Source organism: Conger conger, chromosome 14, assembly GCF_963514075.1.
Source record: "Conger conger chromosome 14, fConCon1.1, whole genome shotgun sequence".
Lineage (NCBI taxonomy): Eukaryota > Metazoa > Chordata > Actinopteri > Anguilliformes > Congridae > Conger > Conger conger.
This window is the reverse complement of record NC_083773.1, coordinates 42,119,274-42,130,484: the sequence shown is the minus strand read 5'-3', so window position 1 is coordinate 42,130,484 and position 11,211 is coordinate 42,119,274. Positions and strand designations below refer to the sequence as shown.

The window sequence follows — 11,211 nt, the reverse complement described above, 5'->3', positions numbered from 1 at the left end:
ATACACATATTCACACGCACACACACATACACACATTCACATGCGCACACACACATACACACATTCACATGCACTGTCGAGGACCCGGCCCTAGGCCCGCCTGATGAGAGATTGACAGAAGATGGGTTAGGCAGGAATGCATTGTTAACCCCTCGCACATGCCAATCGGGTAGGAGTAAAAGCGCCCGTAAGAGGAGAAATATGTGGTTCAAGATAAATGTACAACCGTTTATGGACACTGAGGAGTCTGAAGTCAGAGGACTTAGATTTAGGGTTTTAGAGAGCAAGGCTAAAGGTCTGACTGAGGCCATGCGTAGAATGTGTTCTAGCATGACCGTGGAAGATACTCAACATGCTGAATAGGTAATTGGTGACCCAGGGAGTCTGGCTTTCAAAGAAATGGTAGATGTAATAACATACTTAGTTGAGACGTGTGGGCTTGCTCCTACAGGGGAGGAGCACAATGCCTGGCTAAAGCAAAAAGATGAGGAAAACAATGTAGATGATTGGGAGATCAAAGAGTATGAGGAGATGGAAAAATGTAGGAAAGATAAGGGAAACGGAAGGGATGTCAATACCGAAAGAAGATTAAGAAGCTTTAAGGGCCTTCCTGATTATAGCACAAATAATTTATCGGATAGATTCAAAGGACTAACAGTGGAGGAGTTAAGTGATGAATTACGCTCAGCTATTAGCTGGATGTCCTTTGTAGATCCCTTAAGGCGCCACGAAAAAGGGCATCTGAAGAGTGTATTGAGATGGTGGAAGGCACTAACTTCTGGCTTGCATGAGGTCAAAGTGTGGAGAAAGTCAAGGAGAGACTATGAAATTGAGACAGATACCAGTGATGAATAGGTTCCTTAAAAAAATACAAAAGAGCTAGTGTTTTTCCACTCGTATACTGAGATGGTGGAAACTCCCAACCGGAGGGGTATATGAGATAAAGTATTGGGGAAACTTCCTTTGAGGTATGGGGAAATGACAGTGAGACAAACAAAAGTGATGAATATATTTGAGGGGTGTACTTTGAATTTAACATCTGGTGGAAAGGTAAATTAGAAAGAGCTAAAGGGGTTATATGAAACTTGTATGTGATTAGCAAACTGAAAGATGATGTTTAACCTGTCAGCTGTATAACTCTATTCTTTTGATTCTTTTGATTATAATAAAGTATATCTGGCTATAATCATATGTGATAAAGGTTCTTTTAGAGGAATACAGTGAATACAGGAAATCGTATACCAGATTTGCATCACACCCTTCACTTCGAGACTGGGCTGGAAGTTCAGTAGAACTTACCAGGACTCCAGGACGTTCGGAGTACTTAAAGGAAAAGAGAGTTCGTCCCCGAGACACCTCCTCGTGGGGTACTGCTCGTGGGAACGTGAGGTCTGAGCTCGGCAAGGGGTCTGTGGCTCACGACAGCACACGTACACACATTCACATGCGCACACACACATTCACACATGCACAAACACGTACACACATACACACACGTACAGACATACACTTTCACACGCGCACACATACACACATTCACATGAGCACACACACGTACACACATTCACACGCACGCACACATGTACACACATTGACATGAGCTGAATAGGGAACAAACAAGGTATTTAAGATCAGAGTATATCAATGATCAGAGTTCTCCAACTGGAGGGCTCTTTTAACCACAGACGGTTAGACAGGACTAGCTGGGAAGATCCTGCAGGAAATCTGGGCTCTCTCTAACGTGCTCCAGTCCCTCTCTCTCAAACTACCCTCCCGTGCAGCCCCAGAAAACACAAAGCTAGGGTTCTGGAGTGAAATCCAGACGCACTTAAAATTACACTTGCAGCTCCTTTGCATGAGCTGCGCCTTTGAATATGTTTAGTGACGTTATGTGTCATATTGAACGGTTTGCAATTTTGCGCTGGTGGGAAAAATGATACAAAACTAGTGTGCATCAGTTTTTCGGGATAGAAATATACACAGTAAGATGGATTATTAAATGCAACAAGGCACGGTATAAGACTTTTGTACTAATGCAATACAATTAATCTCAGCTGTTAATGTGCGTTTCGTTTTGTCACACATCTGTGAAAACAGTGAGTCAATTCACTTGACGGCAGAGTGAGGTTTCATAGATTCAAATTATGCAGAGATACTTCAAAATTCCAGGGAATAATGGGAAAATCCTCTTGGAAAGTAACTAATTTCTGCACAATGGGGGCTAATTCAGATGACAGCATGTGAAAGTGATGAATACATGCACTACCCACATTCTGCTGCAAGGTGGGAAAGCAACATCATTTGTGTCTCATCAATGGCAACCAGCTGAAAATGGCAAAGACAGATATTGCACGACCACGAAGGGATTCCAACCCTCAATCTTCTGATCCGAAGTCAGATGCCTTATCCATTTGGCCACACAGATCTGGACCCTTTGCTGTCTCATAATGGAAGAGTGAGGTTACACGTATTCTAAATTTGCAGATTTGCATCAAAATGCCAACAAATAATGGGTAAATCCACTGAGAAAGCAACAAAAGGCTACTTTCTGCATAATGGACACTTACTAAGGGAAAAGCATGTGCACAATGAATCCTGGCACTATTCACATTCAAGTTCTCGTTGGGAAAGCGTGGCAATGTTGTCAATTGCGAACATCATTTGTGTTTCTTTAATGGCTCCCAGCTGAAAATGGCACAGTCAGATTTTGTACGACCACGAAGGGACTCGCAACATCAATCTTCTGATCCGAAGTCAGACGCCTTATCCATTAGTACAAGCGGTTAGGGCCCATTTGTTGGTTCATTGCTGGGAGGGTGAGGTTAGATATCTTCTAAATTATGCTGAGTTGCGTCAAAATGCCAACAAATAATGGGTAAATCCACTGGGAAAGCAACAAAGTGTTACTTTCTGCAAATTGGTTGCTTATTCAGGCAATAACATGGGCACGTTGAATCCTGGCACTATTCACATTCAAGTTCTCGTTGGGAAAGCGTGGCAATGTGGTCAATTGTGAACATCATTGTTGTTTCTTCAATGGCTCCCAACTGAAAATGGCAAAGACTGATTTCGTACGACCACGAAGGGACTCGCAACATCAATCTTCTGATCCGAAGTCTGACGCCTTATCCATTACTCCACGCGGTTAGGGCCCATTTGTTGGTTCATTGCTGGGAGGGTGAGGTTAGAAATCTTCTAAATTATGCTGAGTTGCGTCAAAATGCCAACAAATAATGGGTAAATCCTCTGGGAAAGCAACAAAGTGTTACTTTCTGCAAATTGGTTGCTTATTCAGGCAATAACATGGGCACGTTGAATCCTGGCACTATTCCCATTCAAGTTCTCGTTGGGAAAGCGTGGCAGTGTGGTCAATTGTGAACATCATTGTTGTTTCTTCAATGGCTCCCAACTGAAAATGGCAAAGACTGATTTTCTACGACCACGAAGGGACTCGAACCCTCAATCTTCTGATCCGAAGTCAGACGCCTTATCCATTAGGCCACGCGGTCAGGGCCCATTTGCTGTCTCATTGATGGGAGAGTGAGGTTACACGTATTCTAAATTTTGCTGATTTGCATCAAAATGCCAACAAATAATGGGTAAATCCACTGAGAAAGCAACAAAAGGCTACTTTCTGCATATGGGCACTTACTAAGGGAAAAGCATGTGCACAATGAATCCTGGCACTATTCACATTCAATTTCTCGTTGGGAAAGCGTGGCAATGTGGTCAATTGTGAACATCATTGTTGTTTCTTCAATGGCTCCCAACTGAAAATGGCAAAGACTGATTTTGTACGACCACGAAGGGACTCGCAACATCAATCTTCTGATCCGAAGTCAGATGCCTTATCCATTACTCCACACGGTCAGGGCCCATTTGTTGGTTCATTGCTGGGAGGGTGAGGTTAGATATCTTCTAAATCATGCTGAATTGCGTCAAAATCCCAACAAATAATTGGTAAATACACTGGGAAATCAACAAAGTGTTACTTTCTGCAAATTGGTTGCTTATTCAGGCAATAACACGGGCACGTTGAATCCTGGCACTATTCCCATTCAAGTTCTCGTTGGGAAAGCGTGGCAGTGTGGTCAATTGTGAACATCATTGTTGTTTCTTCAATGGCTCCCAACTGAAAATGGCAAAGACTGATTTTGTACGACCACAAAGGGACTCGCAACATCAATCTTCTGATCTGAAGTCAGACGCCTTATCCATTACTCCAGGCGGTTAGGGCCCATTTCTTGGTTCATTGCTGGGAGAGTGAGGTTAGATATCTTCTAAATCTGGCTGAATTGCGTCAAAATGCCAACAAATAATGGGTAAATCCACTGGGAAAGCAACAAAGTGTTACTTTCTGCAAATTGGTTGCTTATTCAGGCAATAACATGGGCACGTTGAATCCTGGCACTATTCCCATTCAAGTTCTCGTTTGGAAAGGGCGGCAATGTGGTCAATTGTGAACATCGTTGTTGTTCCTTCAATGGCTCCCAGCTGAAAATGGCAAAGACTGATTTTGTACGACCACGAAGGGACTCGAACCCTCAATCTTCTGACCCTAAGTCAGACACCTTATCCATTATGCCACGCGGTCAGGGCCCATTTGCTGTCTCATTGATGGGAGAGTGAGGTTACATGGATTCTAAATTTTGCTGATTTGCGTCAAAATGCCAACAAATAATGGGTAAATCCACTGAGAAAGCAACAACAGGCTATATTCTGCATAATGGGCACTTATTCAGGCAATAACATGGGCACGTTGAATCCTAGCACTATTCACATTCAAGTTCTCGTTGGGAAAGCGTGGCAATGTTGTAAATTGCGAACATCATTTGTGTTTCTTCAATGGCTCCCGGCTGAAAATGGCAAAGTCAGATTTTGTACGACCACGAAAGGACTCGCAACATCAATCTTCTGATCCAAAGTCAGACGCCTTATCCATTAGTCCACGCGGTTAGGGCACATTTGTTGGTTTAATTGCGAGGAGGGTGAGGTTAGACATCTTCTAAATTATGCTGAGTTGCGTCAATATGCCAACAAATAATGGGTAAATCCACTGGGAAAGCAACAAAGTTTTACTTTCTGCAAATTGGTTGCTTATTCAGGCAATAACATGGGCACGTTGAATCCTGGCACTATTCCCATTCAAGTTCTCGTTGGGAAAGCGTGGCACTGTGCTCAATTGTGAACATCATTGTTGTTTTTTCAATGGCTCCCAACTGAAAATGGCAAAGACTGATTTTGTACGACCACGAAGGGACTCGAACCCTCAATCTTCTGATCCGAAGTCAGACGCCTTATCCGTTATGCCACGCGGTCAGGGCCCTTTTGTTGCCTCTTTGATGGGAGAGTGAGGTTACATCTATTCTAAATTTTGCTGATTTGCATCAAAATGCCAACAAATAATGGGTAAATCCACTGAGAAAGCAACAAAAGGCTACTTTCTGCATAATGGGCACTTATTCAGGCAATAACATGGGCACGTTGAATCCTGGCACTATTCACATTCAAGTTCTCGTTGGGAAAGCGTGGCAATGTGGTCAATTGTGAACATCATTGTTGTTTCTTCAATGGCTCCCAACTGAAAATGGCAAAGACTGATTTTGTACGACCACGAAGGGACTCGCAACATCAATCTTCTGATCCGAAGTCAGACGCCTTATCCATTACTCCAGGTGGTTAGGGCCCATTTGTTGGTTCATTGCTGGGAGGGTGAGGTTAGATATCTTCAAAATCATGCTGAATTGCGTCAAAATCCCAACAAATAATGGGTAAATACACTGGGAAATCAACAAAGTGTTACTTTCTGCAAATTGGTTGCTTATTCAGGCAATAACATGGGCACTTTGCATCCTGGCACTATTCCCATTCAAGTTCTCGTTGGGAAATCGTGGCAATGTGGTCAATTGTGAACATCATTGCTGTTTCTTCAATGGCTCCCAACTGAAAATGGCAAAGACTGATTTTGTACGACCACGAAGGGACTCGAACCCTCAATCTTCTGATCCGAAGTCAGACGCCTTATCCATTAGGCCACGCGGTCAGGGCACATTTGCTGTCTCATTGATGGGAGAGTGAGGTTACATGGATTCTAAATTTTGCTGATTTGCGTCAAAATGCCAACAAATAATGGGTAAATCCACTGAGAAAGCAACAAAAGGCTACTTTCTGCATAATGGGCACTTACTAAGGGAAAAGCATGTGCACAATGAATCCTGGCACTATTCACATTCAAGTTCTCGTTGGGAAAGCGTGGCAATGTGGTCAATTGTGAACATCATTGTTGTTTCTTCAATGGCTCCCAACTGAAAATGGCAAAGACTGATTTTGTACGACCACGAAGGGACTCGCAACATCAATCTTCTGATCTGAAGTCAGACGCCTTATCCATTACTCCAGGTGGTTAGGGCCCATTTGTTGGTTCATTGCTGGGAGGGTGAGGTTAGATATCTTCTAAATCATGCTGAATTGCGTCAAAATCCCAACAAATAATGGGTAAATACACTGGGAAAGCAACAAAGTGTTACTTTCTGCAAATTGGTTGCTTATTCAGGCAATAACATGGGCACGTTGAATCCAGGCACTATTCCCATTCAAGTTCTCGTTGGGAAATCGTGGCAATGTGGTCAATTGTGAACATCATTGTTGTTTCTTCCATGGCTCCCAACTGAAAATGGCAAAGACTGATTTTGTACGACCACGAAGGGACTCGAACCCTCAATCTTCTGATCCGAAGTCAGACGCCTTATCCATTAGGCCACGCGGTCAAGGCCCTTTTGCTGTCTCATTGATGGGAGAGTGAGGTTAGATATCTTCAAAATCATGCTGAATTGCGTCAAAATCCCAACAAATAATGGGTAAATACACTGGGAAAACAACAAAGAGTTACTTTCTGCATAATGGGCACTTACTAAGGGAAAAGCATGTGCACAATGAATCCTGGCACTATTCACACTCAAGTTCTCGTTGGGAAAGCGTGGCAATGTGGTCAATTGTGAACATCATTGTTGTTTCTTCAATGGCTCCCAACTGAAAATGGCAAAGACTGATTTTGTACGACCACGAAGGGACTCGCAACATCAATCTTCTGATCTGAAGTCAGACGCCTTATCCATTACTCCACGCGGTTAGGGCCCATTTGTTGGTTAATTGCTGGGAGGGTGAGGTTAGATATCTTCTAAATCATGCTGAATTGCGTCAAAATCCCAACAAATAATGGGTAAATACACTGGGAAAGCAACAAAGTGTTACTTTCTGCAAATTGGTTGCTTATTCAGGCAATAACATGGGCACGTTGAATCCTGGCACTATTCACATTCAAGTTCTCGTTGGGAAATCGTGGCAATGTGGTCAATTGTGAACATCATTGCTGTTTCTTCAATGGCTCCCAACTGAAAATGGCAAAGACTGATTTTGTACGACCACGAAGGGACTCGAAGCCTCAATCTTCTGATCCGAAGTCAGACGCCTTATCCATTAGGCCACGCGGTCAGGGCCCATTTGCTGTCTCATTGATGGGAGAGTGAGGTTACATGGATTCTAAATTTTGCTGATTTGCGTCAAAATGCCAACAAATAATGGGTAAATCCACTGAGAAAGCAACAAAAGGCTACTTTCTGCATAATGGGCACTTACTAAGGGAAAAGCATGTGCACAATGAATCCTGGCACTATTCACATTCAAGTTCTCGTTGGGAAAGCGTGGCAATGTGGTCAATTGTGAACATCATTGTTGTTTCTTCAATGGCTCCCAACTGAAAATGGCAAAGACTGATTTTGTACGACCACGAAGGGACTCGCAACATCAATCTTCTGATCCGAAGTCTGACGCCTTATCCATTACTCCAGGTGGTTAGGGCCCATTTGTTGGTTCATTGCTGGGAGGGTGAGGTTAGATATCTTCAAAATCATGCTGAATTGCGTCAAAATCCCAACAAATAATGGGTAAATACACTGGGAAATCAACAAAGTGTTACTTTCTGCAAATTGGTTGCTTATTCAGGCAATAACATGGGCACTTTGAATCCTGGCACTATTCCCATTCAAGTTCTCGTTGGGAAATCGTGGTAATGTTGTCATTTGTGAACATCATTGTTGTTTCTTCAATGGCTCCCAACTGAAAATGGCAAAGACTGATTTTGTACGACCACGAAGGGACTCGAACCCTCAATCTTCTGATCCGAAGTCAGACGCCTTATCCATTAGGCCACGCGGTCAGGGCCCATTAGCTGTCTCATTGATGGGAGAGTGAGGTTACATGGATTCAAAATTTTGCTGATTTGCATCAAAATGCCAACAAATAATGGGTAAATCCACTGAGAATGCAACAAAAGGCTACTTTCTGCATAATGGGCACTTACTAAGGGAAAAGCATGTGCACAATGAATCCTGGCACTATTCACATTCAATTTCTCGTTGGGAAAGCGTGGCAATGTGGTCAATTGTGAACATCATTGTTGTTTCTTCAATGGCTCCCAACTGAAAATGGCAAAGACTGATTTTGTACGACCACGAAGGGACTCGCAACATCAATCTTCTGATCTGAAGTCAGACGCCTTATCCATTACTCCACGCGGTTAGGGCCCATTTGTTGGTTCATTGCTGGGAGGGTGAGGTTAGATATCTTCTAAATCATGCTGAATTGCGTCAAAATCCCAATAAATAATGGGTAAATACACTGGGAAAGCAACAAAGTGTTACTTTCTGCAAATTGGTTGCTTATTCAGGCAATAACATGGGCACGTTGAATCCAGGCACTATTCCCATTCAAGTTCTCGTTGGGAAATCGTGGCAATGTGGTCAATTGTGAACATCATTGTTGTTTCTTCGATGGCTCCCAACTGAAAATGGCAAAGACTGATTTTGTACGACCACGAAGGGACTCGAACCCTCAATCTTCTGATCCGAAGTCAGACGCCTTATCCATTAGGCCCCGCGGTCAGGGCCCAGTTGCTGTCTCATTGATGGGAGAGTGAGGTTACATGGATTCAAAATTTTGCTGATTTGCATCAAAATGCCAACAAATAATGGGTAAATCCACTGAGAAAGCAACAAAAGGCTACTTTCTGCATAATGGGCACTTACTAAGGGAAAAGCATGTGCACAATGAATCCTGGCACTATTCACATTCAAGTTCTCGTTGGGAAAGCGTGGCAATGTGGTCAATTGTGAACATCATTGTTGTTTCTTCAATGGCTCCCAACTGAAAATGGCAAAGACTGATTTTGTACGACCACGAAGGGACTCGCAACATCAATCTTCTGATCTGAAGTCAGACGCCTTATCCATTACTCCACGCGGTTAGGGCCCATTTGTTGGTTCATTGCTGGGAGGGTGAGGTTAGATATCTTCTAAATCATGCTGAATTGCGTCAAAATCCCAACAAATAATGGGTAAATACACTGGGAAAGCAACAAAGTGTTACTTTCTGCAAATTGGTTGCTTATTCAGGCAATAACATGGGCACGTTGAATCCTGGCACTATTCCCATTCAAGTTCTCGTTGGGAAATCGTGGCAATGTGGTCAATTGTGAACATCATTGTTGTTTCTTCCATGGCTCCCAACTGAAAATGGCAAAGACTGATTTTGTACGACCACGAAGGGACTCGAACCCACAATCTTCTGATCCGAAGTCAGACGCCTTATCCATTAGGCCACGCGGTCAGGGCACATTTGCTGTCTCATTGATGGGAGAGTGAGGTTACATGGATTCTAAATTTTGCTGATTTGCGTCAAAATGCCAACAAATAATGGGTAAATCCACTGAGAAAGCAACAAAAGGCTACTTTCTGCATAATGGGCACTTACTAAGGGAAAAGCATGTGCACAATGAATCCTGGCACTATTCACATTCAAGTTCTCGTTGGGAAAGCGTGGCAATGTGGTCAATTGTGAACATCATTGTTGTTTCTTCAATGGCTCCCAACTGAAAATGGCAAAGACTGATTTTGTACGACCACGAAGGGACTCGCAACATCAATCTTCTGATCCGAAGTCAGACGCCTTATCCATTACTCCAGGTGGTTAGGGCCCATTTGTTGGTTCATTGCTGGGAGGGTGAGGTTAGATATCTTCTAAATCATGCTGAATTGCGTCAAAATCCCAACAAATAATGGGTAAATACACTGGGAAAGCAACAAAGTGTTACTTTCTGCAAATTGGTTGCTTATTCAGGCAATAACATGGGCACGTTGAATCCTGGCACTATTCCCATTCAAGTTCTCGTTGGGAAATCGTGGCAATGTGGTCAATTGTGAACATCATTGTTGTTTCTTCCATGGCTCCCAACTGAAAATGGCAAAGACTGATTTTGTACGACCACGAAGGGACTCGAACCCTCAATCTTCTGATCCGAAGTCAGACGCCTTATCCATTAGGCCACGCGGTCAGGGCCCATTTGCTGTCTCATTGATGGGAGAGTGAGGTTACATGGATTCTAAATTTTGCTGATTTGCGTCAAAATGCCAACAAATAATGGGTAAATCCACTGAGAAAGCAACAAAAGGCTACTTTCTGCATAATGGGCACTTACTAAGGGAAAAGCATGTGCACAATGAATCCTGGCACTATTCACATTCAAGTTCTCGTTGGGAAAGCGTGGCAATGTGGTCAATTGTGAACATCATTGTTGTTTCTTCAATGGCTCCCAACTGAAAATGGCAAAGACTGATTTTGTACGACCACGAAGGGACTCGCAACATCAATCTTCTGATCTGAAGTCAGACGCCTTATCCATTACTCCACGCGGTTAGGGCCCATTTGTTGGTTCATTGCTGGGAGGGTAAGGTTAGATATCTTCTAAATCATGCTGAATTGCGTCAAAATCCCAACTAATAATGGGTAAATACACTGGGAAAGCAACAAAGTGTTACTTTCTGCAAATTGGTTGCTTATTCAGGCAATAACATGGGCACGTTGAATCCTGGCACTATTCCCATTCAAGTTCTCGTTGGGAAATCGTGGCAACGTGGTCAATTGTGAACATCATTGTTGTTTCTTCGATGGCTCCCAACTGAAAATGGCAAAGACTGATTTTGTACGACCACGAAGGGACTCGCAACATCAATCTTCTGATCTGAAGTCAGACGCCTTATCCATTACTCCACGCGATTAGGGCCCATTTGTTGGTTCATTGCTGGGAGGGTGAGGTTAGATATCTTCTAAATCATGCTGAATTGCGTCAAAATCCCAACAAATAATGGGTAAATACAC

At 43.1% G+C, this 11,211-nt stretch overlaps 9 non-coding genes across 9 annotated transcripts; all 9 read right to left on the bottom strand.

Moving 5' to 3' along the window:
- Nucleotides 1-3,436: 3,436 nt before the first annotated feature.
- trnar-ucg (transfer RNA arginine (anticodon UCG)) lies at nucleotides 3,437-3,509 on the bottom strand. Its single transcript has one exon. It is a non-coding gene; the product is annotated as a tRNA-Arg (tRNA).
- Nucleotides 3,510-5,246: 1,737 nt separating this feature from the next.
- trnar-ucg (transfer RNA arginine (anticodon UCG)) lies at nucleotides 5,247-5,319 on the bottom strand. Its single transcript has one exon. It is a non-coding gene; the product is annotated as a tRNA-Arg (tRNA).
- Nucleotides 5,320-5,970: 651 nt separating this feature from the next.
- trnar-ucg (transfer RNA arginine (anticodon UCG)) lies at nucleotides 5,971-6,043 on the bottom strand. Its single transcript has one exon. It is a non-coding gene; the product is annotated as a tRNA-Arg (tRNA).
- A 651-nt stretch (nucleotides 6,044-6,694) lies between these two features.
- Nucleotides 6,695-6,767, bottom strand: trnar-ucg (transfer RNA arginine (anticodon UCG)). Its single transcript has one exon. It is a non-coding gene; the product is annotated as a tRNA-Arg (tRNA).
- A 651-nt stretch (nucleotides 6,768-7,418) lies between these two features.
- Nucleotides 7,419-7,491, bottom strand: trnar-ucg (transfer RNA arginine (anticodon UCG)). Its single transcript has one exon. It is a non-coding gene; the product is annotated as a tRNA-Arg (tRNA).
- A 651-nt stretch (nucleotides 7,492-8,142) lies between these two features.
- On the bottom strand, nucleotides 8,143-8,215 carry trnar-ucg (transfer RNA arginine (anticodon UCG)). Its single transcript has one exon. It is a non-coding gene; the product is annotated as a tRNA-Arg (tRNA).
- Nucleotides 8,216-8,866: 651 nt separating this feature from the next.
- trnar-ucg (transfer RNA arginine (anticodon UCG)) lies at nucleotides 8,867-8,939 on the bottom strand. The gene has a single exon. It is a non-coding gene; the product is annotated as a tRNA-Arg (tRNA).
- Nucleotides 8,940-9,590: 651 nt separating this feature from the next.
- trnar-ucg (transfer RNA arginine (anticodon UCG)) lies at nucleotides 9,591-9,663 on the bottom strand. The gene has a single exon. It is a non-coding gene; the product is annotated as a tRNA-Arg (tRNA).
- A 651-nt stretch (nucleotides 9,664-10,314) lies between these two features.
- trnar-ucg (transfer RNA arginine (anticodon UCG)) lies at nucleotides 10,315-10,387 on the bottom strand. The gene has a single exon. It is a non-coding gene; the product is annotated as a tRNA-Arg (tRNA).
- Nucleotides 10,388-11,211: the final 824 nt, after the last annotated feature.